Below are 21,965 nucleotides of genomic sequence, written 5' to 3'. Positions count from 1 at the left end.
TCCTGCTGGGGCAGTATTGTCCCCTAAATCCACTTTCCAGTTCTCTCAGCCTAGCCTAGTTTGATGTAGCATTGACTTAGCTTAACTACAGCAAAAGGAAGTGGGTTTGCATTTGGGATGGGAGGAGGCGGCCACGGGTGTGTGTGTGTGTCGGCGTGTGCGCGCGCGCGCGCGCGGGAGACGTGGAGCACCGGGAAAGGAAAAAAAACCCATTGAGACGTAGCAACTGTGTGAAAATAATTTCCCCGTGGCTGTAAGAGGGGTCCCTGCACGGGAAAGCAATTTTAGGAATTAAAAAAAAAAAAAAATCTTCAAAGAGGGTGTGAGGAAGGCTGGCCAGGAGGGTGCGGGGCGTAGCGGGGGACAAGTGCCTCCCCGCCGGTATCTTTCTTTCCCAGTCCAGGCTTGGGGCGACCCCCTCCCCACCCACCCACCTGCCCGCCGCCGCATCCGCGCCCCCTGCAGTCCCGGGGCCCGCACAGACCCGCGGGGAGGGTTGGCCGCCGGCCTGGGGGGACTGCAAAGGTCTGGCGGCGAGGGCTTATTTAGTGGCCGTGGCTGTAGTACAGGCTGTCCCCGGCAGCCGGCGGAGTCAGCGCACCCACGTGACGGCCCCGGCTCTCCAGTGAGCTCCCCAAACAGACGCACACCCAGCCACACGCGCGCACACACACACGCACGCACCCCCGCGCGCACACGCCCGCCCGCTCTGCCTCTGCGCCCTCCATCCCGGCTCGCTCATTCTCTCGCCCTCTCGCTTCCCCTGCGGTCTCTCGCTCTGCGCGCACACACCACACACACGCACACGCACACACACGCGCGCACACACGCAGCCGGCACAGGCGGCGGCGGCGGCTGCTCAAGTCAGGACGAACCTCTCTAGGTACCGTCTTGAGAAGGCGGCGGCGGCGGCAGCGGCGGCAGCGGCAGCGGCAGCCCGAGCATCCCTCCTCAGCCGGAGAGGGAGCACCGCCGAGAGTTTCCGTTCCCTTTGCCGTTCCCTTCCCCCTCCTTTTCTTTATTTTTCGAGAGAATTTCTTCTTCGCTTATTGGTTTAATTTGATTTTGAAAATTTTTGGTTGCTTTTGTGTGTGTGCTTTTTTTTTTTTTTCTTTCCTCATTTTATTTGCATCCAGAGCATGGCGGGCTGCGGGCTGTCGGAAGACACCTTCTTCTCTTCCTTCTTTTACAACTACGGCTCCTTCTGGGAAACCCCTTCCAACCAGGTAAGGGGTGGCTCGGTGCCGGTCGGCGTCGCGCCCCGTGCCCCCAGCCGTGCGCTCACTTGGCACTCGGCGGGGAAGCAGAGGCTCGGGAGGGGGTGGGGAGGCTGGGGGGGCCAAGTGGGTCGCACCGTCTGGGTCTGTGCCAACCGGCGAGAGGAGGTGTCCGCCTTCCCCCAGCACTAGCTTTCCAGTCTCCAGGGTCTGTTGCGTCCCTCCCTTGTGCAATCTACCATCCAGACCTCTCCCCACCCCCCGCCCCAACCTTCCAGCCCAGCGGGAACCCGGGAGAGAGAGGTAGGAGCCGGCACGTTACCCCGAACAACTCCAGGCAAAACCAGGGAACTCGAGCGCAACCTTCCCCAAGTCGCCGCGGGCGCCGCGCCCCTGTGCGCCCGGCGCCTGCCCGCCCTCCAGTTGCGCCGAGGGGCTGCGGAGCTCTGAGTCCCCCGCGACGTGCTGTTCCCCCTCCACTACCCCCCGGGCTCCAAGCCACCTCTTTCCCTAAAATGGCTGCAGTCTCAAGTGGAGGCGTCCCCTGACCCCGAGGAGGAGGGGGGCAGAGTGGATGCTCCAGTGCCCGTGACCCCGAGCCTCCCCCGGCGCGCACAAGCACCCCACAAACACACTTAACTTTGATGACAGTGCAATGCAGTCCGGCTGCATCGTGCCCTCGACGCTCCCCGCCGCCGGCCTCGAGGTGTGCTTGTCGGTGTGGCTCGGGGGGCGCGGAGGAGCTGGGGGTAGACGCCGGAAGGGGGGGGCGTGGAAGGAGATGGGTGTTAGTGGGCCACTGGTAACCTGGAGAGACAGGCATGTGCTCGGGGTCTAGGCGTTCAGAAGCTATTCCGGGAGCCAGAGCGAGAAAGAGAGGAAAAATGCCTTTTAATTAAATAACTGTTGTAGTCTGCTGCCCCCACCGCTTGTTTGGTGAAAGTCTACAGGCATCTGTCATCTCCAAACTACACGGGGAAGTGGAGCTGGAGTCGAGGGAGAGGAGAGTGTGAGTGTGTGTGTGTGTGTGTGTGTGTGTGTGTGTGTGTGTGTGTACGCGCGCGAGTCCAGGCTGGGGAAAGTTGGGGCGGGAGGCGAGGCGAAGGAGCAATGGTGAAAGGCAGCAGCAACTCGGTGGGCGGTCCGGGGCGCGGGGGATTCCCGGGCCCAGCGGAGCCAGCGCCGCGGGGGGAGCAGGCCGGCGGGGTTTGGGGGGCGTCGAGGAAAAGAGCTCTGTTCTGCCCGGCTTGCCCAGCCGCCGCGGCGTCTCTCCTCCTCAGCTAGCCCGCCCGCCTCGGCCGTTAGCCGGGCTGCCCGCCGCACTCGCCGGCTTTGGCGCGCTCCTTCCTGGGCCCGGGGCGCAGCGCGCTCCTGCGAGCTCCCGGCAAAAGAGCCAATACCCCAAAGCGAAACAACAGAAAAATGCGCTCCGCCGCCCCCGCAACACCCCCAGTTTCCAAGAAACTGAGACTGCCGAACTAGTAATCGCCGGGCCAAGACCTCGCGTCTCCGGCGTGGGCTCTCCAGAAAGCGCCGTGGCCATCCGAGTGAATAATACAGCAGGGCGGCCCGGGAGCCTCGGAGAGGCTCCTGCCGCCGAGACACCATCAGCGGGAGACGGCGGCGAGCTCCGGCCAGACCGGCCGGCTGCCGCCGCGGGTGGGGGCGTCTGGGCCGCTCCCCGGAAGCGTGCCGGCAGCTCGCCGGGTGCGGAGCTCTGGAAGGCGGGGGCCGCGGTGTGGGGGAGGGGGGACGACGGGGGGGGCGGGGTGGCGGCTTGAACTGGGGGTTCAGGCAAGGCAGCCGAGAAACGGGAGGCCCCGCTGGGAGTAGAAACTTGCAGGAACTGACGGGGGGGTCGGGCGGGCGCTGGGATTGGGGAACTGGAGGGGTACTTCGGCTGAACGAGGCAGGCGCTGGGGGCTTTCTCCAGACCACCCTGCCTCGGGTGCTCTCCGTGCCTCCCGGCGCCAGCTCCGGATTGCCGAGAGCCAACAATCCCTCTGGCTCGGCAAACTCCAGCTCTCCAGGAGCGGGCGTCCGCGCGCCTGCGCGCGCGCGCGCCTGTGTGTGTGTGTGTGTGTGTGTGTATGTGTGTGTGTGTGTGTGTGTGTGTGTGTGTGTGTGTGAGATTGTCGATGAGTCAGAAACCAACCCCAGCTGGTCTTTGAGGACCGAGAGGTGTAGGAAAGGCTTGAGCCACTCACCCCGCACAAGCCGGGGCGGGATTAGGGATTCCTTGGCAGCGCCGCGCCCCCGAGTCCGGGAGTCAGCTGCGTTAGGATAAGTTTCTAGGCGCGTACCTCCGACCTGCACCTCTGGGCCGCGAAACTCCCGCACTTTGTTTACCTCCCAAGGGAGAGAGAAAGGAGATTTGGGTGTAAGGAAGCTCACAGAGATACAGCTTTACAGCGATGGGAGGTTTGGCAACATCTTTTAACGAGATGGGAAGCAAGTCGTTTGAGAGCCTTTAAAAGCGAAGGGCTACGGCCCGATTTTGCAAGACTGGCAATCACGTGCAAACTCCTTGGAAACCAAAGGAGGTGGGCGAGAGGGAGGGGTGCGGGCAGGATTGGAGTAAAGGAAGGAGAGAACCAGAGAAGGGGCGGGGGTGGCGTTTTAAAAAGAGGAAAACTATCGGTCTCTTCGGGTAAAGTTAGTTTAACTTGATTTGGAAAAGCGTTTTCCCAAAAGGCAAGATCTTTCTTCTAGAAAGGGAGACTCATGTTGCTAAGAAAATCGGAAAGAATTTCTGACAAAGCAGCTGGCGCTGCTCTGTGGAGGATGGTTAGCTCACAGGCCGGTACCGGGTGGCGTGCTACTCTTAGTGCAGTGACATTGTATGGTGGGGAAAGGGAGATTATTTGAAATATTGATTTCTTCTTCCACTGGTGCGGTATGAACTTTAAGATAAAGTACAGAAACAAATGAGAGATGTACATCATTAGAGAAAGGTGCCCTCAAAGTGCTACCGAGGCTTTGATCTCTGGTGGTAGATGCAGCCAGGCAGTGGCAGTGAGTCTTACCAGGACTTGCGGCTTCCATCGCGGCCCTATCACCATGTTCAGGGATGAAGAATATATAGGTATAAGGACCTAGGTTCTTATTGATCGCCAGTTTGCATTTCAGCATTTGAGCGTGGTTAAATGACTAAGAAACCTGCTCCTAACTGTTCCTTAGGAGAAAAAGCATTAATTAAACAAAGGCAACCCCAACTCTCATCTTGGACTCTGGGCAGGGCTGCTAGGGGGAGGCCTGGGCCAAATTTGAAAGAGTGAAACTTATTCATGATTTTTACCTGAATCGCTGCCCAAAAGCTTACAAATCTTCCATTCCCTAAAAATAGCAATGCTCTTCAAATACAATTTGTTTACTCCACCTCAATTAAAAATAAAATCCTATTCCTAGTGTTAGAAAGTGCTTATGAAGGTAAGGGTTCCCTGTACAAAAAAAAACAAACAACCTTTTTATTTCTAGATCAATATGATATGCTCTCAACATCTAATACCATGTAAAAGAAGCCTTTTTACAACATCAATAGAACGCAGGCATGTCTCCCTAAGAAGCTCTTTTCCTGGAATCACAAGGCATTTTGATTACTTTCATTTTCACAAGAAACATGATTATGACACCTCTGGTGATAAACAAGCAAGTGAAAAAACTAATGGAAGTGGGGGTTCTTTATACAGAGACCTGGAAATTTGGAAACGACTGGTGCCTTTATTCCTTACTAAACACAAAAACAGACCCAAAAAACCCAAACACGAATCATGGCTGACTGGAAGGTTTTTAGTTATTCTGTGACATTTTATTATTAAAGCAGGGGGAGGGTGGATTGGGGTGATTTTTTGGGAGAGAACCCAGTGTGTATTAGAGCCGAATATGTTACCATTTAAAAACTGGGAAATTCCATCTTATATCTGAAGGGACCATGTTGCAGAAATTTTGCACCCACTTGCCAATGTGCAAAACATACCATAGTGAGAGTGGGGCGGGGAGCATCTGCTTAGGTGGAATTTATTTCTTCAATTAGAATGAAAACCCCAATTAAAGTGCGTATACGAAATGTCTCTGATTTGGCTCAGCGCAGCAGACAACAGACCATTCTTTAATTTACAGTTTCACGCCTAGGGATGGCAGTAGTGCAAGCTTCCAGAACCCAACTCTATCTTTTTATGTTGTGCTTTTTCAACCTGCGCGTCTCTCCTATAGTTGTTGAAGCTTTCCGTCTCCATCAGGAAACTGCGTACTGGTCATTACTGCTTGCAGCTGGGACCTGGGTCACCTTCTTAGCTGTCCCTCTGTAAGCCCAAATTGAAGCAGGCCAGGTCTGTATGATATTGAAGTAATCAACTGAAAGTGAAAAATGAAGCCAATTAGCTGACTGCTTGGGTGTCCACAAGGCCAGCTATCTGACTTTATTCACTCGATTGACCAGTTCTTTGGTTACTGGGTCTAGCTTAAACCTGAGTTTGTGATAAAGGCATCACCAGCAGACTCGACTCTGCCTTTAACTGTTTTTCTTTCCTAACCCCCTCCCCCTGCCACTCCCTCAAATTTGCCAGACTAGAAATGGAAAATGGCATCCTTATAAGGACACACACTCTCTTCTCAGAGTAGACAGTGACTGTTTTGAATTCAGCCCTGGACTTTTGTTAGCCAAGACCTATAATTCTTTGTACTCACTCTATCTTTTCAAGCAGGCTAGACGTTTCAGTGCAGAATCATTAATGGATTTGGGTAAGTTGTTGAACGCTGTGCTGACTGCCTATTTTTTGGGGGGGGTGAGGGGTAGGGCTTGGCACTCCTTCCATGAATATAGATAGCCAAAGCAGAAACAGTCCGCTGAGGAGCACTTCTTTTCCATCCAGTCCAAGTACCGTAAAGAATTCAATATTTTTCCCCCTCTTTTCTGGGTATTTCATAATTCTTAAAGTGGTAACACTGCTTGGATCCATGGAGATGAGCCAAGACTTGGGACCGTCCTCCGTTTACAAGGGAAGCCAGTATCTTAAAGCTGGAAAAATATAAACTGGGCTTCTTTGTTTAAAAACATTTTAATTTCCCTGAAGATGAGTGTATGAACTGCAAACTAGTTTTTAGGTGCATTTCTATATATTTACTTCAGATACATTTTAGAAATCTACCTCTAAATCCAGCTCACCTTATCCAGTTTTTCCAACATTGGGTTTCTCCTAGGTAGACAGAAAAGTAAAAGAGACTTGGGTTTGTCGTGCATCTTCCAGCAAGGGCAGCTTCTTTAAGGTACAAGCTTGAAAGTCTTGTTCTCTTTTCTGTATAAAGTTGTTGTCACCCTAAAACTTGGGAACCAAAGTACAGTGACAATAGCTACGATTGATTAACGCTGTTCCAAATTAAAAGTCTGTGACTCCTTTAATCTCCACAACGTATGAGTTAGATACCTTTATTATTGTTCCCATTTTATAGATGAAGAAGATAAGGCACAGAGGGGTAAGTACCTTGCCTCAGACCTCAGTGCTAATTAGGGGCCAGACTGGGACATCCTCCAGGCAGTCTGGTTTCAGAGCCCAGAGTCCCACTTACTCTTTCTCCACACTAGACTTGCTCTCCAGTACAACAGAAAAATGCTGTGTGGCCACAGGTACGTTTCTAGCAAGTTTGTTATGCTGTCAGTCATTTGCCAGCTTCATGAAATAATGAATAAATCCTTTGCTTGTCCAAGTTTGCTCATTTTTTCTCCCCCTGGTTATTTATGTAACCAGGTATAATTCTGTTTGGGAATGAGTTGAAGTCTTTTGTTTTGGCGAAATCAGCCTTAACTACCTGATGCTTTTTTTTTTTGTTTCTTGGTGATGGACTAAATGTTTGAGTTTACCATTCTTTTCGGTTTGAATGGTTCATCCAGGTTGAGAGATAGAGAGGGTCTTCAGATTGCCAGCTCCCAACATCAGATAATTACGAGTTAGTGGAGGGCTCGTTCCAAATGTATGTGGGCGTCAGGAAGATAACACTGTACAGAAGGAATGTAATTTTAAGGTACACGAATAGAATAATTTTTGTAAGTAATCATTCAGATACACCAAGACCGTAGCTTGTATAGGTATAGGTATGTGTATGTATGTATATATATATATTTGAGGCATAACTCACTCTCCTTTAAAAGCAAACTTATATCATTTTGGGTTTGTTCTGTATATAGCTGTGTTTGCGATTTAGACTGAGATTTCCCTTTCTCGTCATGGCGACGTTATAACATGTGTCTTCTGTACCAAATCACGCACCTAACATTTATGTCCATCACGAACTAATGCCTTTTAGTAGTTCATCACTTGTATCGTGATCTTCTAAAATACACTTGTGGGAAGGGGAGGGAAAACATTAAATGTCAGTAGTTATAGCAAGACAGTCTCAGCGAAGAGGGCAAAGAGTCTCTGTCTAGTTGCACGTTCCTGCGGCCCTAGTGGAAATGTAAAAGTGCTGGGTTTGCATTGGAATGAGAATGGGGTCACCTACCCTTTGTAGTCATCATCAAGGAAGCAGAACTTCCTTCCAGAGAGAGAGAGACCATAGGAAATCAATGATCACACTTTGCCACTGGAGAGGTAAATGTGGACAGCAGACGGCATTAAATGAAAGGGCAGCAGAAAAGTGATTTACTCAAGACGGCAGTGTGACTTTTTGGTCCCTTCAAAGAATTCACATTTTTGACATAGTTATATTAACATCTTTCTTTCTTTTGGATTATATTTTTTTAAAAAAATGGGGAAGAGAAAGTACCGTTGGGTACTGTTACTGTCTTTCACCTGAAGATAGTTACTTAAGGAAAGCAGTGTCTGGGATGTGGAACCACATCTACCCTCCCCTTCTTTTTTGGTTAATAAGAGTCGACCTGATTTATTAAAGTTACCGGACTTCTGTTTGTTTGTTTATTCCATGTATTCCCTGACATAGAGGGGAAGCTTGCCAACCTCACCTTGACAAGAAGGTGCTGCAGAGGGGTGCTTATATGGGAGAGGCACGGAGAAGGGGGGCTATCGCTGGGGTAAAGGGCAGTGTGGGCGTGGAAGCTTAACGACATACGTAGATGCAGGCGTGCGGTTCTAATACCCTGGCCCTTTTTAGGGTGCGCTTCTGATTTGGTGCGCTTCTGATTTCTTTGTGAGCACATCTTCCTGTAGATTTGAAATATCCAGCTGCAGGTCGTAGCTATGGGACAAAGAACGTCTGGCTTATATCTGGGAGAAGACAAAAAATCCATGTAATCTCTTGCCTGAAAGCGTGTTAGAAAGTGTGTTAATTGTGTGACGACGAAACCAAACAAGCCAAAAAAGCACAGACAAAAAGAAAAAGGACTTTAACCATCACCCCCTACCACATTTTGCTCCAATTTATTATTTCCAGTAGCAGTTCAGTCCCTAAAGTTAACAATGAATGATTATGATTCTGTAGTTTTGTTTACAGCATAAATTAGCATTTTGTTTTCTGTTACAGCTTTTGAATGAGGAATTATAATGTATAATTTGCTGAAAATAGATGTTATCATCTCTTAGGATGAGAACAACCCCATAAACTTGAACAAATGATAAAAATGGAATCAATTACATTTCAAATGGAAGTAGTTTACAAACCTCCAAATACAAAGTGGCAGTAGTAGCTGGTTATTGTAACAAATAATTAGTTTTTTTAAACAACATTTATTGAATTCCATTGATGATTTGGTAATTGTTCACAGTCGACTGTAGCCCTCCCTCTTCCAAAATGAAATGTGGCGTGGAATGACTGCATCTTATGGACTGCAGGTTGCTTCATTATTCAGTGTTGCAACCAGAATGTATGTTTATTTGCAGATGTAACCTTTCTGAGTAATAAGAAGACATCAAATTGACAAAAATGATGCCACCAAGGCTGGTTGGTGGCTTAAGATAAACACCCAAGGGCTCATGAGTGAGAGTGTTTTCAGGTTGCAAAGAAAGAAAAGAAGTATATTGTCAAAATGGGTGTGTGTGAGTGTGTTCTGAAGGGGGCAACATTTTAAATAATTTATCAAATAGATGAGTCGTATTTTTACATCAGCAAGAATTCATTTCTCTGTCCCACTCCCATGACTGTCTTTCCCATAATCCTTTCCATCCTGAGTTGTCATCGTTAATGTGTAAGTTTCACCTCCCCTTCCTACCACTTAGGAAGCTCCCTGTGGGAAGGAAGAGTGCCTTCTTCAGTTCAAGATCCCTCATCATGCCTGGCCTGTAGTAGACAGACAGAGGTGTTGGAAAATGTCTGAAATTTCAGAAAACTTTTATACCGTTATATGTGTCCCTTCGTTTATTCTTATATGTTCCATCTCTTAGGATGATGAGGACAATTCTACAGTGTCATTTTTGAAAATGGGAATTTGACTTGGAGAGTAAATGAATCCTGCTTTCATTTAAGTGTCCCCAGGGAAGAAGATGATTGGTTTACTGTAGGCTCACTAGACCTCTTAATTTTTAAAATGAAAAATTATGAAGTGTATACTTAAATTAATAAATTCAGAAAGGATAAAGGAGGAAAAGTGGGAATCTGAGGGGTTGTAATTTTAATTTTAACTTTTTATTTTTTGGTAACTTCTACATGCTGAGTGGATCATTCATTTTTGATTATTTCTAAAAGATTAATCTATTTCTTTAAAGTTAATATGCAAAGAAATATGTTCAACATCACTTTATTTTTAGATCCCACGATTTAGTCTGAAACAAATCAGTGGTGCATTATAAACACACAAGAATGTATCTAATGACAGGAGTCAGGCTGAACAGATGCTAAAAAGGATGCTTCTGGTGAAGTTGAGGGAGCTGCAGGAGGGGACGGAAAAAAATCTCTAGAAGTTGGAGGGCTTGTGAGGTGAACACTATAGAGACTTTTCACCCATCAAATATGTGTTCGTGCAGTTCAGAGCAGAAGGGACTCCATTTGCTTCTGCATAAAAGTAGGAATGATGACATCCATCCCCTAGAATGGTTGTTAAGATCAAGTGAGACCTTGGACCTGGGAAGACCTTTGCTCTTGACTAATAAAGAGCTGAGTCAGTGTTAGGTCTTCTCCATCAATCCTCAAATATTTATAGAGTACCTACTGATGTGGCAGTCCAGCAGTGTACCTGGTGCATAGTAGTCTCAATACATTAGACTGAGTCGATAATAATAGAGTTCTTGCATTGAACACTTACTATAACATTCCAGAAACCTTTTAAAGTGCTTTACATAGAACAACTCATTTTGTCATCAGAATAACCGTAGAGGTAGGTACTGTTATCAGTGTTGCATATTACCCTTTACAAATGGGCCGAGGCACAGAGAGGTGAAGTGACAACCAAGGTCACACAGTCAGTAAGTGGTACAGTCAGGATCTGTATCTATCATGTCTGGCTTCCGAGCCCGTGTTTTAATATTAGCCACCATGCTAGGCTGCCTTCAGGTGGACGAACCGATGGGTGACAGGGAAATCAAAGATGGATAAAACCTGCTGCCTTCAACATGGGTGTGGGTTTCAAGTGGAACCTCACCTCTATGCAGAGAAGGTTAGAAAATGGGTAGTGCTTTAAGAAAGCAGTGGGTAACAGTGCAGTGGTCATTTGGATGATGGGGAGTTTCCTTTTGGCTGGAAGAATCACAGAAGATTTTAAAGAGGTAGTGACATTTGCTTTGGGCTTTGGAAAATGGGAAGAATTCGGGTAGATGAGAATGAGGCAGAGGGGGCATTCCAGGCAGAAGGAAAGCGCAGAAGGAATTTGTCAAGGAGTAGTTGTCAAAGATTGTTCTTTTTTTTTTGTCGATTTGTTTTTCATTCAACCAAATTTATTGAGTACCTACAATTTATTGTGCTTATCCCCACCCTCAAGGAGCTTTAATTTAGTGGGAGAGACATAGATCACATGACATATATATAATATATATTATATATAAATTCTTTTGTATCCGTCTCCATGTGTTTATACATATCGTCAATCTATCATCTATTTGTCTGTCCTTCCTTCCTTCCATCCGTCCATCCATCCATCCATCCATCGATCTATCCATCATCTCGTTCAAATTGTGTGAAGTACCAAGAAAGAAAAATAAAAAATGTTATATAGAGAGAAGAACAGGTGAGGGGGCAGGGTCTGCCCTACTCATTGTTTCAACTTTGGAAGTTTATAAAGGGTCTTCCAAGGGACGAGTTTACAGTCCTCCCACCAGCAGTCCCCCTCCCTCTCTCTTGCTTAGCATAGGGACAGAGCTAGCAGAGGTGGGATCATGTGAGTTAGTAATCTAAATAGGGGAGTTGCTTTCAAACTTAGTTGAGAGTTAAGATCTTTGCATCATTTAAAATCTGCTCTGTTGACAATGTCAAGAGAACAGTTTAATTAGTAAATCAAACGTAAAGTTTTATTTTGGATCTTATTGCACTTTAATGGATTGCTAAACATTTTCTGGATTAAAATTAGTCATCCGAGCTAGAAAGTGACATAGCCTCTGAAGTTGGGGACACGCTCTGAGGCCTGTGCAGCAGTGCTAATGAAATTATTTACTTCTTTCTTTTCGTGATGTCAGACTAAAAGGGTTACATAGCGTTGGGAAAAGAGCCAAAAAAAAATTGTAAAGGGGAATGGAATCATCTTTACAATGTTTGTCGAATGCTTGTTTTTTAGGAAGTAGGACTCCATTGCTAATTGATTTTGTGACCCTGCTAGTAACAGTTGCATTAGAAATAGTTTTAGGATTATTTTCCCCAATGAAACTGGCCTTAAAGAACAAGTTTCTAAAACAAAACAAAACAAAACCAAACAGCAACCCCTACCCCCTCCAAAAACCAATAGGTTGACTCCTGTTTATGTGCATTAAAATAAATACTGGTTCATTTCCCCCAAATTTTGGCCATATTCATTCTTTTACTGTAGTAGTAAAATCGAGTATGATGATATTTTGGGGAATGTTTATAAAGTGCTCTCTTAGTCACTATCATTATGGTGGAAGGAGAGCTTGCCTTCTGAAACCATTTTTTTTTACTACAGTAGCATCGAATACCCACCAGAAATAAAGTAAATGTTAAATAAATATGCATTATACTCATTTAGGTAGTTCTTTTTTAAATGCTTGTGACAGTGATATTAAACATTTGCATTGTGGGGTTGACGAAATCTTTATTAAATCTCTGCCTCCTCTGTAACTGATTCTGTCAAGTGACCTCTGAGAGCATCTCAAAAAAGCATTAAAAAAAAAAAAGCATAGACTGAGGTTATTTTAGGCTAATAAGTCTTCCCCAAGCATTACTTAATTGTTTAAATAAAGTAATTAGAGAATGTCCTGTAATATGAGAGCCTTTGAAGATACTTGAATATCCCTCTTTTGGGGAGAATTTTGGGAAAATGCCTGATCTTATATTTGGGTATATATGGTATTTAAGAAGTCGTCATAAATAGAAAGCGCTCCTTGAATGCTGTTGTTCTTATTAGTTCTTTTATATCTGTTGTATTTAAATAGTTACAGCTTTTTCTTAGTTGATTTATAAATGCCTTGAGGTTTTTTTTAAACATCATTTGCATGACTCACATTAAATACAGTGCAGGGAACAAAATAGGTGCTAAAATCTTTATTGATCATTTGAAAAGAAAAATAACGTTTGACTCCTTCTGGGAATACACAGGTATCAGCAGCCCCTGTTTCAAAAAGGATTAGAACATAGAGGTAGGAACATTCCTTTAAGCACCAACCCAAAAAGGACTTTTGCTAAAAAGGGAGTTTTCTCTTCAAAATTAGGACAAATACTTCTTTTGTTCTGCATTTTTAAGAATAGGGAATACTTTCTTCTTTTATACTTTACTACTTAATTTAAAAAATATATTTAAACCTGATTTCTAAGGTACTGTTTTGGAATATCATATACTAGGAAACTGATAAAAGCATATTATTAATTTTTCTTATTATAGATATGATACATTTTCATTTTGGAGACTTTTCTTAGAAAGGCTCAGAAAAAAGAGGAAAATCAAAACCATACATAATGCAAACATCTAAAGGTAATCACAGATACCACTCTAATGGATATCTTTCGGGTCTTTGTTTTAGGCCTACATAGTATTTCATTTTTACATTGGAATCACGTGTAAGCAATTTTATAACCTGATCTTAGCCCAATAAATCATAACTAACTTGCCACGTAATATTTCATATGCTTCTATATCCCTTTTAATGTCTCTGCAGTATTCCATTGTATGATTATAGGACCATTTATTTAACCATCCTCCTAAATGTTGGGTGTTTAGGTTGTCACCAATTATGACTAAACCTGGGGCATATCTGTGATTATTTCTTCAGGATCATACCCGGTAATAGAACTGCTGAGTTAAAGGGCATACAAATTTTTACGACTTTTGTGTTAATTGTTTCTTAGAAGAGATGTACCAACTTATACTCCCAGCAGCTACATGTCAGATGGAGGCTATTAGGAGACGAACCTCGTATTACAGTCTTTTCTTTGTCCATTTGAAAACTTCAAAATAAACCTGTATAATGACCTTATCAGTCAAGAGGTCATGCTTATATCAATTATGACCTTCTTTCGTCTTTAGTTTTTCAAATTCTTTGGGCCGCTAGAATAAAACGCTAGATCCAAGCAAATAGTTTACATCAAGAGTTTAACTCTGGTTATCAAATGAGCATTTTTTTCCTCTCTTTCCAGGGCGTATTATCTCTACAAAACCTCCTGGCTTATGTTCTGTTGAGACCTATGGAGAGAAAAATCTTTCTTGTTCCACTCACAGAACTACTTAAACTTCAAACCAAGGAGTAAGTCTGGACTCTAAGCAGTATCTCTGGTCATTCCTGAGATACTTCCAAGGGAAGAGGAATGTTAACTATATAATAAGGCATCGTTATTGCTGGTCTGGTCTGGACCCAGATCTGACAAATCTTAGAGATATTTGTGCAAATAAAAACTTATACAAAAGTAATAATGATTCAATTCCACAATGAAGGGCATTCTCTTTTCTCACTGGCTTGCCCCACTTCCTTTCTCTGTTGACCTCCTCACAGCTTTTTCCATAATGCCTCTGGACCTTTGGTTTATTAACAGTATAAACTCCCTTTTCCCAAATCTTGCCTTTACTACAGTTTGATTCCTCCTTAGGAAGATACAGTGGGGCAGTGGCTGTTCATTTGTCCATACCCCTTAGGCCCAGAGGAGCTGTGGTCATTGTTGCTTCCAGAACATTACTTGGCCACTATCACACAAAACCATGTGATTCCTGTAGCCCCCGGTGAAATTCCCAGAGACTGTATCCTACCCTTCCTCCTGGTCATCTTATCAGCTCCCTGTCACTTCCCCTTTTCCCCTGAGGGCCCAGACACTTGACTTATGCCTCCCCTCTCCCCCAGCTGTCATCACCAGGGTGATCTTCAGCATTTGTGCATGGAGGATGGACCCAGTGGCTTAGTCTCCGAGTTGCAACACTTCACCTCCCACAGTGGCCCAGTCACCAGCTGACCTTATCGTTTGGAATGGCTCTGCTCCTGGAACCTTAAACTCCAGTGTCATCGTACATGACTACAGCCTCATAGCCTTTCTGCTCCCTCACCTATGTATTTCCAAGATCCCTGGTCCTTATACTGCTCTCCCGTTTTTCGCAGCTCATCAGTCATACTTTCCTCCTTGCTTTTTTAGCCAGCGGAGAACCTGATACATCACTTTAACCACTCTCTTGCCAAAACCTCAAAGCCCTTATTAATCCTTTGCCCTTTAATATCTGTCCACAGAATCCCAGTCTTGGGTCAGTCCAACCAACTGCCTTGTTTGCTTCTACATGCAAGCTGTTGCCTGCTGTTGGAAAAACCCAGTCATGCTAAAGAATGCCACTGTGATTTTATTGTCCCCAAACTCAGTGCCATTCACCAAGCTCTGTATGGGTCATCAAGCTCACTCACTGTTCGTATCTGCAACTCCAGACATTGCCCACTGTCCTCAACTCCTCTGCCCACCACTGGCTCCCTTCCCAGGTGAGGATTCATGGTCACCCAGTGTGAATTCCCTTAATCTTTTGTCTCAAATCTGGAAATCTCCATCTTTTCACCTCCGGCTTTTTCTTGCACCCGTGAATATCGTCCCCTCTCAACCTCTCCAGGACTTTGATCCATCATCATGGCTTCGTGACTCCATTCACTTAGGAATAAGTGTTCCACTCCCATCTTGAAAAATTCCTCCATCAACCTTTTACTTCCCTTTAGAGGGTGCCTGTCTCCTTCTTTAGTTGGATGGCATGAAAAAGCCCAGCTGATGTGACTGTACATTTCAGAGTCAAGAATCTGCATGACTGTGAGGCTGGTCTCTCTCAGTGGCTCAAAGATTTCTGGAGCAAAGGGGCAGATAGTGATCCAGGCAGGTGACCTCTGTGCCAACCTCAGCAGGAAACTTGTAGATACTCACCGTTTACAAATCCTCCCCTCCCACTCGCTTTTTAATGAGCTGTAAGAAGGGTTCGCCCATCACCACCTTGCTGAAACTCTCCTGGCAATGGCTTCCTAATACCCAAAGGCTGGGACTCTTACTAGTTCTATTTTTTTTTTTTTTTTTTTTTTTAGGTATTTCTGTGACTCTGTTGAGGAATTGCTTTGACTTCTGTGGCATCTTCCTATCTTTCATCACATCTCCTCTCCCTCATTGACTCTTGCTTTGCTTGACCTTAAATGTGATGTTCCTGGGGTCCCCACTCTGATCTCCTTTCCTTTTACTGTATTCCTGCTCTCCTGTGGCAGTCTCTTCACACATGGAAATCAGTCTTTCAGATTTGTATTTCCAGGCAAGATCTCCTTCCTGAATTCCAAACCAACTGGCTACTTGACAGTCCCATTGATATTTTAAGCACAGTGTGTCAAAAGACAGACTTCCTCATGCGTTGCTCTTGAATTCCTTATCTGGATGAAAGGCAACAATACTCATCCTGCATATCAGTTAACATTTGCAGTATACCAAACCACCCAAAACCCTGTGGCTTCAAACAACAACCATTTTTAAGGACATAATTATACGGATCAGGAATGTGGGCTAGGATCAGCTGGGTGGTTCTTCTGCCGGTTCAACTAGGTTCACTTATGTCTGCAGTCAGCTGGCCGTGGATGGCCTCACTCATACATCTGGCAGATGGCTGGCTGTTGGCTGGGGATATGGGGTTAACTGAGCCATGTATCCATGCATCCAGCAGGCTAACCCAGGCTCATTCACATAGTAGTGACCACAGGCTTCCCAAGAAAAGCAAGAGAGAGGAAGCTGCAAGGTCTCCTGAGGCCTAGGCTTAGAACTTGTAAAACGTTACTTCTGTCTTATTCTATTGGTCAGAGCAAGTCAGAAGGCCAGCCCAGATTCAGAGAGTGGAGAAGTATATTCTGCCTCTTGATGGGAGGAGCTGCAAGGCCACACCACAAGAACATGCATGTGTGTGATGGGTGTGGGAGGTGGGGTGGGTGGGAGGGAATCAGGGGCCACTTTCATAATTAACTATACTCATGACCCAAGTCAGCCAGTATCTCTTGCTTTCCTTCTCCTATCACTTCAAGTCAGCCATCAAGTTAGGCTGGTTATGCCTTCATGTGAACTCTCTTATTCCTATCATCAGCCACTGGTCTGCATAATTCGTAAGCTTAACCTCTGTATGAGTTTGCTAGGGCTGCTGTAACAAAGTACCATGGGCTGGGTGGCTTAAGCAATGGAAACTTACTTTCTCACAGTTTTAGAAGTCCAAGGTCAAGCTGCAAGCAGGTTTGGTTCTTTCTGAGGGCCAGGAGGGAAGGACCCATTCTAGGCCTTTCTCCTAGGCTTCTAGATGACTGTCTTCTCTCTGTGTCTCTTCACGTTGTCTTCCCTCCGTTTGTGTCTGTGTCCAGCTTTTCCTTTTCTTATAAGGACACAAGTCATATTGGATTAGGCCCCATCCTAAGGGCCTCATTTTAACATAATCACACTGCAAAGACCCTGTTGTCAACTATGGTCACATTCTGAGGTCCTGGGGGTTAGGATTTCATCATGAACTTTTTTGGGGTGGGGGGACACAATTCAACCCATGTTGATTCCCCCCAGCATCCTCTACCTCATCCTAAAACTATTATGATAGTGGTAGGATTGAAATCTCAGGCCCTTTTTTAGTGTTGTTAGTGCCAAGTGATAGTATATTTTTTGTCATTTTTTCATGTCTACCTTCCTAGACTGTAAGCTTCGTGAGGGCAGCACACTTTGTGTGTCCAGCACTTGGAACAGTAGACCCCCAATCAACAGTGGTTAATTTGAATGTATGACTTCCAGCTTATGAAAAAAATAAGTAAATTATCTTTTTACTTGAGGCCCTGGGGAAATGGTCCTCCAGAAACAGTGATCTCAGGATTTGTGATTTAGAAAATAGTGGCGAATGATGTGGCCTTAGTGCCTTTTGGCTGACCATGAGCAAGGAAGTGAGAAAATTCTAGCCTTCACCCATTCCAAGCCATAACTAGTGCAGAATGACTGAAGGACGTGGTTGAGAGACTAGAACTTGTTAGACCCACGTGTGCAATTATAATACATTCTGTTAACTAAAGAAAGAAGCTGAGACTGTGATACAAATGACAGCAATGTTAGACTTTTCCGAAACAGCCTGTTTTAGGGTTTTCCAGAGAAACAGAACAGACATACTGTGTGCTTGTGCGTGTGTGTGTGTGTTGAGAGAGAGAGAGAGAGAGAAGTATTTTAAGAAACGGTTCATGCAAGTGTAGAGGCCGGGTAAGCCCAAACATTGCAGAGTAGGTCAGCAGGCTGGAGACCCAGTAAAGAGTCACCATTGGAGCCCCAAAGCCATCTGATGGCAGAATTCTTGCTCAGGAAGGTCAGTTTTTGGTCTATTAAGGCCTTCAATTGATTGGATAAGACCTACCCACATTATGCTTTACTCACAGTCACCAATTTAACTGTTAATCTCATCCAAAAAACACCTTCACAGACACATCCAGAATAATGTTTGACCAAATATCTGGGTCCCATGGCCCAGCCAAGTTGACACATAAAACTAACCATCACCCGGTTCAACCCTCATGGTCCCATGAGGCACTTCATGGTATAGAATATAATGACTGAAATGTAGGCAGAAGGAATGGACGAAAATAAATAAGTAACTGACCTATGTACATATGTAGGAGGGACTCTTTGTTGAAAATGCCATTAGGGTCTTGCCTGATTTAGATGTTAGCCAGCATTTTCAAAAGATGTTCTGTAGTCTAAAAAGGAATAGTCATATGATTTTCTGTAGCTCGAGTAGAAAATATGATGAGCCCTGAGTGTTTAAGAAAACTTTAAAATCCTTATTTTATGGTGAACTTAATTTCAGTCGATAAACACCACACAAGTATGAGTACTGTATTCATTTTTATGCAAACATGAAATCAAAGTTTATGGTATATGCTGGGAAGGGGTGTTATAGATGAAACAAAGTCATGAAAATCAAAGAATTATTTGATTAGGGAGCCAAGCTGAAGTGCTGATTATTATAGCTTAGTTATCATCCTTACTGTTACTCTTAGATCTATTTGTACTGTAATCAAATTCCCTGTAGTTTCTTGTCTTTAAGCAGACTCAGAAGCGTGATGAAAAGAAATAATTGTTTTCTTAGACAGTTTTTGGATTCTGAGAAAGTCTTTCACAACAGAAGAGGCCTTGTGGGTGGTCATTTGAGAGGTAATAACAGGTACGAAGCTATATTTCTATTAAGTCTTAAAAACATTTACAAGGGTGAGGAATTTGGAACAAGCTATGTTTTTTCTTCAAGTGGCCGAATATTCAGATGATAAAATACTGTCTTCAAAGATGTCTGTAGGCATCTGGCCCAGACTTAATATGCAGTGTTTATGAAATCAAGGGAAGCGAGAAAGGTTACTTGTAATGATGAATTCCACACAGCAGTTATTAATTCTGTCATCATTTTTACTAGTGAGTATAATTCAGGCTTCAGATTTCTCCATGTTTACTGGGAAGGAAAGAATCTCTGCAACATTTACATCTTCTCAGGCAGATTTGTATAAGAATTCCAGGTTGCTTCAGAGGTTTGACCTCTCCAAATTGAAATCTATCCATGTAGAAGTTCTAGAAGGAAATCCATGTATAGTGTGATGGTGAAGGTCTGGTGTTTTATAGTCAGCTCTGCAAGTTACTAACTTTCAGTTTTCTGATCTGTAAAATGGACATTGTAACATCTACTTTCTGAGGTTATTCTAGGAGTTAAATGAGATAATACAAGGGAAAAGCTTAGAACAGTGCTTGGAGTGTGGAAAGCAAACAGAAGCTTTAATGATGATGTTAGTATAAAAGGAAAAGAGGGAGACGGATGCAGCATATGTGAACAGATGCTAACCAGGCTTACAAGAGACAATTTTGGGGAAACCGTAATATCTATTAGACCCCATTTTCTCCACCCCCTTCTGTATTTGTTCCCACAGAACATGTTGGTAATGAGGTAAGCTTCAATAAAATATTTTCTAGGAAGAAACACGTTTAGTCTTTTGCTGAGAAGCCGTATGCCCTAATATATACTAGTCACGTCATTTCTAGAAGTTCTGTTGTCTGCTTCAGATTTTAATATTTTTTTTCTGGTTTGCAAACAAAATGGAAAAAATTGCCCATTTATTTGCAGGGAATAAAAGCATAATACCAAAGAAAATTAGAAGGTAAAACTCAAGAATAATGTGATTCTTCAGAAAATGCAGTCAAATTATAGGAGATGGGTAATAGCCAGTTCTTTTTTGGTTGACCTATAATAAATGCAGATTGCGTAGGTATTTAACATAGAGTGGTATTTCAAAACCAGATGGTGACTATTATTTCCATTATCAGTGGAAAAAGTAATGTTAAGGTAGAAATTAGTATTTTGGGCTTGTAAATGGGAAAAAAGTCTTTTGAGCCAAACTACCTGAAAAACTAACTCTTTCAATCTCAAGTTAGAGGATTGTTCTTTCCACAAATATTTTTGGAGGCTTGATCATGTTCCAGACACCGTTTTAGAACCTGAATAGACAGCAGTGAGCAAGAAAAAAAGGCCTGGGCTTTGGTGGCATTTATCGTCTTGCAGGCGGAGACAAAATAAAAACAGTACAATTAAATGCAGGCACAAGGTAATTTCTGAAAGCGATAAGTGCTATGAAGATGATAAAAAAGGATGATGTGATGGGATTGACAGTGATGAGGATGGGGTGTGTGGAGGGGGTGTACATGCTGGGGTGGTCAAGGGAAGACCCTGTGTAGGTCTTGTTGGAGCTTCTGTGGTCTGGCCGGAAGTGGACAGCACTAACGGTGTGGCTGCAACTGGGTGAGTGAGGGGATGTGGCTGGACATCAGGATAGAAGTAGAAGAGCCCAGATCCCACCAGACTGCAGCTGAAAGGTGAGGAGTTTGGAGTTTAGAATCCATCCTCAGTGTTGCGAGAATTCATTGGAAATTTGTAAGCAGGGGAGAGACATGGCGTGATTTATGTTTTTTTTTTTTTTTTTTTTTTTTGCGGTACGCGGGCCTCACTGTTGTGGCCTCTCCTGTTGCGGAGCACAGGATCCGGACGCGCAGGCTCAGCGGCCATGGCTCACGGGCCCAGTCGCTCTGCGGCATGTGGGATCTTCCCGGACCGGGGCACGAACCCACGTCCCCTGCATCGGCAGGCGGACTCTCAACCACAGCGCCACCAGGGAAGCCCGTGATTTATGTTTTTTAAAAGATCACTCTGGCTTCTTCGAGGAGGAGGATGGCAGAGGCGGGGGTGAATCAGGGGAAGAATAAACAGTTGGGGGCTCTTGTGTAAAATAGATGTGAGAGATGGTGGAGGCAGGGACTCAAGATGGAGAGTCATTACCTTAAACAAAGAAGAGTTTGGGCAGCTGCCTCTGTTTCCCAACGGTGTAAGGATGTCCGAGTGTCTGGTAATAGTGCAAATGACAAACCTGAAGTGGGCTCCTCAAACATTACATGGCGTACAAAGGTTAAGTAGCACATTCAGGGCAGATGCCCGTGGATCTCTGTGATTGGCTGGATTCCGGTGGGAGATGAGAAGGGTACAACTCCAGTGGGCACACTCTGTACCCTTGTGAACCCTCTGGGGTTTTTAGAAACAAGTGTTTAAAATGTTTAAAGGAGCAGCCCTCCGTTTTGTTGGTTTCTGTAAAGAGCAATCGCCCAGTTTAAAGAAGGGCTTGACGCTGAAGTCTTTAGAAGCTGGTCATTGCCTCGGATATTCTGTGGCGAAGGATATCTTCTGGGTCTGTTTCATGCCAATGTTTCCTCCTTTTGTTTGCAAGGAAGAAAGCTCACTAAGAAAGCACACACACACATGCACAGACACACACACGGCTTTGATGGTTAGCAGATGTGTGGCAAGGATCCAGACACATCATGGGATTCAAGGTCAGAAAGTGAAGTGAAGCGATGTGTCACGTGAAGTAGGACTGGGTGCTGTAGAGTTGGGACAAGGGCTACGTGCCCTCACTGTCTTAGGAGCCTCTTTGCTCCTGACTTATGTGGCCTAAGATTCAACCTAAATGGCTGCCGGTCCTGATTCCATGTCATCACTGCTCAGCCCCAGTGCCCCATCCCAACTGATGTTCCTTCTCTGTCTCTTTGTTTGGTTTCCCAGTGGGCAGTTCTGTTTGGCTCAGGCCCTGGAGTCACCTGCTTGGTCCTGGTTTGTGGTGGAGGCCAGGGTCTGGCTAAGATGGCCCCTCGTCCATCCACTCAGCGGTGCTGGGCAGGACAATGACG

General features: G+C 44.9%; 1 protein-coding gene across 2 annotated transcripts in view; it reads left to right on the top strand.

Moving 5' to 3' along the window:
* The first annotated feature begins 1,095 nt into the window (after positions 1-1,095).
* The window catches only part of PPARGC1A (PPARG coactivator 1 alpha), a 662,747-nt gene continuing 641,877 nt past the window's right edge, over positions 1,096-21,965 (top strand). Inside the window, exon 1 of one of the 2 annotated variants that reach the window (XM_067735645.1) lies at positions 1,096-1,226. The gene's annotated coding sequence lies outside the window, so the exon portion shown is untranslated. The remainder of the gene's footprint in view (positions 1,227-21,965) is intronic. The other variant, XM_067735648.1, reaches the window with a different exon arrangement.

This window comes from Pseudorca crassidens, chromosome 4 (assembly GCF_039906515.1).
Source record: "Pseudorca crassidens isolate mPseCra1 chromosome 4, mPseCra1.hap1, whole genome shotgun sequence".
In the NCBI taxonomy this organism is placed as follows: domain Eukaryota; kingdom Metazoa; phylum Chordata; class Mammalia; order Artiodactyla; family Delphinidae; genus Pseudorca; species Pseudorca crassidens.
Note: the sequence above shows the minus strand (reverse complement) of the source record. Positions and strands in the feature narration are given on the sequence as shown.